The sequence below is a fragment of the Macrobrachium rosenbergii genome, chromosome 53, assembly GCF_040412425.1.
Source record: "Macrobrachium rosenbergii isolate ZJJX-2024 chromosome 53, ASM4041242v1, whole genome shotgun sequence".
In the NCBI taxonomy this organism is placed as follows: domain Eukaryota; kingdom Metazoa; phylum Arthropoda; class Malacostraca; order Decapoda; family Palaemonidae; genus Macrobrachium; species Macrobrachium rosenbergii.
This window is the reverse complement of record NC_089793.1, coordinates 6,892,824-6,897,897: the sequence shown is the minus strand read 5'-3', so window position 1 is coordinate 6,897,897 and position 5,074 is coordinate 6,892,824. Positions and strand designations below refer to the sequence as shown.

General features: G+C 37.2%; 1 long non-coding RNA gene across 1 annotated transcript in view; it reads right to left on the bottom strand.

Moving 5' to 3' along the window:
- Window positions 1-369: 369 nt before the first annotated feature.
- Window positions 370-5,074, bottom strand: part of LOC136834072 (uncharacterized) — an 11,808-nt gene continuing 7,103 nt past the window's right edge. Inside the window, exon 3 of the long non-coding RNA XR_010851652.1 lies at window positions 370-436. This is a non-coding gene — a long non-coding RNA (uncharacterized lncRNA). The remainder of the gene's footprint in view (window positions 437-5,074) is intronic.

The window sequence follows — 5,074 nt, the reverse complement described above, 5'->3', positions numbered from 1 at the left end:
CGTCCTCTGTCAACGATTGTTTAGCTCTCTCTCTCTCTCTCTCTCTCTCTCTCTCTCTCATATGAGACTAACCTCCATATGTATATGTATATATATATGTATATAAACATATATACATATATAAATATATATATATATATATATATTTATATATATGTATATATATATATATTATATATTCATATATATATAATTATATATATGTATAGATACGTATGCGTGTATATGCTGTGGGCACGTAAACAACATAAATTAGTCTAGAAATAATTAATCACAACCTAAAGAATTATCGAGACATAAGTTATGACTAAACCCAAAACCAATAAAAGATGGAACAACGAATAACCAGAAGAAAGGAACAGGAACAATGACCACATACCTCGGAAGAAGCGCTGACTAAGAGAAGATTGATGGCACTTACGTCACGAGCGTTGAACTGAAAAAGAAAAAAACAATACTGTAAATTAGTTTTATATACGTTGATGAAGCGTCTTTAAGTCTTAAGCAGGTGATAAATGTTCTTTTTTTCTTCGTTTTGGGAAAATTCAAGTCTTATTCCGCTGGCCCGCTGGTATAGTGGTTAGTGTGGTTAGTGTCGTGGAATGCCACTCAGATGTCGCCGGTTCGCGTCTCATGATCAGTTACTGCTGCAGTGTGGGATCTGAGATGGGAGGTTGAAACCAACATTCTTTGGAAGCTTGAATTTCAAGTCAATGACCCCTTTGGTGTGCTTGTTCCATGAGAATTGGTTTCATCTATTGAAATAATAATAATAATAATAATAATAATAATAATAATAATAATAATAATAATAATAATAATAATATTCCAAATACAATAAAACAACCGATTGGCAAGTAAGAATACATTAAGATGTTATGTTTGTATTAAACTGACGCACACAGAATTTAATTTATACCAATTACCAGCATCGTGGATTTTCAGAGAACATTATGAATTTGAAAAATATATGATACACTTTTAAATAAACTTTTTAAAAGTTTTATGTAGATTAAGAGGGTGTTCAGTAATTCTTATCCAATAATTAAAATGTTGTAGATTATATTTACAATTGTAGAAATCTACAAAATACATACTGAAAATTTTTGATACTTTTAATAGCTTAAGTTATTTAGATAATATTTTAGACAGTTTAACTTAAAGTTGACCAGATGTTTAATGCTTAAAACAGCAGACACCTAATTTACACCGTAGTTCATATTCGTGTTTTTCAACTACAAAAATATAATAAATATCAAAATCGCATAAAATTATAATTTCCATCCTAATTTACGTCCTCGTGTTTTTCAACTACAAAATTAAAAACATAATATATATTAACATCGCATAAACTGGGTACGGATGAGAAATCGTTCCCCGAACCCTTGAAATCCTTTCTTGAGGTCATTATCATAATTCGGTCATTTCATCCTTGGGTCACGAAGCATACCCACACGGTTAGAGTCAGCTGATTTACATGATATGTTTTCTTAAGGAACGGCTTTTAAAAGCCATTGGGGGAAAATGTACATATTGGTGTGCTACGACTGGGAGAATCATGTGTGTATTCATGAAAGTTTGTCTCTGTCACTCTCTGTCTCTCTCTCTCTCTGTCTGTCTGTCTGTCTGTCTGTCTATCTGCCTGTCTCTATAAAAATCATGTGTGTTCAAGGTTCCTTTGAAGAATTATTATCTCTTCTCTCTCTCTCTCTCTCTCTCTCTTCTTCTTTCTTCTTTCTCTCTCTATAAAAATCATGAGCATATTCAAGAAGGCTTGTTGAATAGCTTTTCTCTCTCTCTCTTTCTCTCTCTTTGAAAATAAATGTGTATGTTCATGAAGGTTTGTTCAATAAGTTCTCTTTCTTCTTTTCCTTCTTTCTTTCTTCTTCTTCTTCTTCTTCTTTCTCTCTCTCTCTCTCTGATGATTTATGCGGATAAATACGCATTTTTTATGTGCATATTAAAACTGAACATGAATATCAGTGGACTGTTGACTAAACGTGAGGTATGAAATATGACGAGGATTCCTTGGTAACTGCTGAGAGAGAGAGAGAGAGAGAGAGAGAGAGAGAGAGAGAGAGAGTCTAAGCTAAATAATACTTGATGAATGGTTCCACCTCGGTGGCGGTGAAGACTACTTTGTAGAGGCTTACCCTCCCCTGATCGAAATGAGAGAGAGAGAGAGAGAGAGAGAGAGAGAGAGAGAGAGAGAGAGAGAGAGAGAGAGAGAGAGATGGGGAATGAGGTTAGATTTATAAGGTTATATATTAGGATGCCTGACCCATCGGCTTCAGGGCTAAGGAAAGTGTATATTCCAAAAACCATGATACTGATTTATTTTCAGTTTTCTATATAATCTCACTTACCACACTTAGCCCCAGGTTATATATTTTTCTGACGTCAAAAACTTAGTCTCAAGTTGCTAAAAATTAGTTTAACCAAAAAGCAGGCCCCTGTAGCCAACAAAGCAGTCTACAGTCGCCCACAAGATAGTTCTCAGACCCAAAAAGCATTTCCAATCACCAAAATACTTTCTAAGCATCAACAGATATTCTCCAACAAAATGGTCTCCAGTCCCCAAGAAAACAGTTTCCAGTCCCCAACAAATGGTCTCAAGTCCCTACAACAGTCATTCTCCAACAAAATGGTCTCCAGTCATCAACAAAATAGTCTCAAATCTCCAGTCCCCAACAAAAATTCACCCTCCAACAAAATAGTCTCCAGTCATCAACAAAAGTCTTCAGTCTCCAGTCATCGGCAAAACAGTCTTAAATCTCCAGTCCCCAACACAAGAAATTCAGCCTCCAACAAAATAGCCTTCAGTCTCCAACAAAATAGTCTCCACTCCCCAACACGATAATTCCCTATCTTCTGATATTTACTTCTGAATTGCAAGGATGACAAATCAGCTGTCTTGCATATTTTAAAAGTGTGAGTAAGCAAAGCATGATAAAAGAAAATTAAAGAAAGTAAGGAGAAATATGGAGGCAGAATGAGATGAGAATTTAGCCTGAAAATATAAGCAAATAGATAAATAAACAAGTAAAAAATGTGCCGAAGTTTCTTCGGCGCAATCGAATTTTCTGTACAGCCGCTACAGCGTACAATCAAGGCCACCGAAAATAGATCTATCTTTCTGTGGTCTCGGTATAATGCTTTATGAGCCGCGGCTTATGAAACTTTAACCACGGCCCGGTGGTGGTCTATCCTATACCGTTGCCAGATGCACGAATATAGCTAACTTTAACGTAAAATAAAATGAAAACTACTGAGGCTAGAGGGCTGAAATTTGGTATGTTTACTGATTGGAAGGTGGATGATCAGCATACCAATATGCAGCCCTATAGCCTCAGTACTTTTAAAGATTAAAGTGCGGACAGAATAAAGTGCGGACGGACAGACAAAGTCGGCACAATAGTTTTCTTTTACAAAAAATTAAAATATATACTGCTCAGTTGCTGACAGGTAAGTTTTGAAAAAAAAAATAGCGAAATAATTTTGATAATTATTAACAGGACAATATATAGCAATATGTAAATTTCTGTCTTTGTTATGACTTCAAATTTCTCACAGCCACGTCGGACCCAGACCCAGGGTCCGGGGAACGGACGAACCCGCTGGAACCATTACGACCCAACTCCGCGTACCTGACGATTCCCTTGTGACTGGGTTCGCGATCCAGCACTTTGGGTACCGTCTCTCTGCACCTGGGTACCATCAAGGTGCAGTGAGTACCCCTGTCATATTTTGGGTGGTATCTATCTTTGTGGAACCATTTCCGGAATTTGGATACAATTTCTGCATTTTGGATGCGATTCCCGAAGATTGACTGCAATTCCTGTATTTTGGATGCCATTCCCGTATGTTGGCTACAATTCCCGTATTTTTGATATAATTCCAGAAGACTGACTGCAATTCCTGTATTTTAGATACAATTCTCGAATGTTGGCTACAGTTCCCGTATTTTGGATAAAATTCCCGAAGATTGACTGTGATTCCTGCATTTCCATACAATTCCCAAATGTTAACTACAATTCCCGTATTTTGGATGATATTCCCTCACATTAGCTAAAATTCCCGTATTTTTAGTGCCATTCCCGAATACTGGCTAAAATTCCGTGTTTTGAATGCCATTCCCAAAGATTAGCTGCAATTCCCATATTTTGGATGCCACTCCCAAAGAATGGCTACGATTCCCGCATTCTGGATTCCATTCCCGAACACTGGCTACAATTCCCGTATTTTGGATGCCATTCCCGAATATTGGCTACAATTCCGTATTTTGAATCTCACTCCCAAAGATTGGCTACAATCCCCGCACTTTAGATTCCATTTTCGAAACATTGGCTACAATCCCCGTATTCTGGATACCATTCCCGAATACTGGCAATAATTCCCGTATTTTGAACGCCATTCCCGAACTCTGAGTAGCTTTTACGCACTGCGTATGCCATCCCCGCATGCATTCGGTTACTGCTAATTAATACCAAGGGAATAAAATGTGTCTATATCCCCCCGTATACGCTGTACCCACAACTTCGCAAGAACGCCAAGCAAGCTATTGTCAGATCTCCGCCTCATTTTCAAATAAACCCAGGTGCAGCTTGACCTGAAGAAGAAGAAGAAGAAGAAGAAGAAGAAGAGGTTAAATATGAGGACCCAAAGTGGAAGCACAAAATCTGTCAACGATATTTAAGAAAGGCGTAGACCCCATGTTTCCAAATTAAGGTTGCAGTGACGCCCATTCCGCTATCTTGTATCAAGTCTGGAGTCTGATTTTTTTTTCCTTTTTTGCCTTTTATCATAATTCGATAGCATTGTTCCTGCATTGTCAATTTTGTCTTTGAGTCTCGCGTGTTATTATTGTTGTTGGTGTTGTTTTAGTGTTGTTTCTCCTCAAAAGTGGTTCCAGAGACTAACTAAACAACAGTCACTGCCTTGCTCACCTCTAACTACTAAGTGTGAACCTGTCTAGAAATTCGTCTTTAAATCTCTTCACTATAATAAGAATCCAAATTATAACCCATAGTACAAGATAACTCATTCCTCGCCCTACAACTGTTATAATAACATC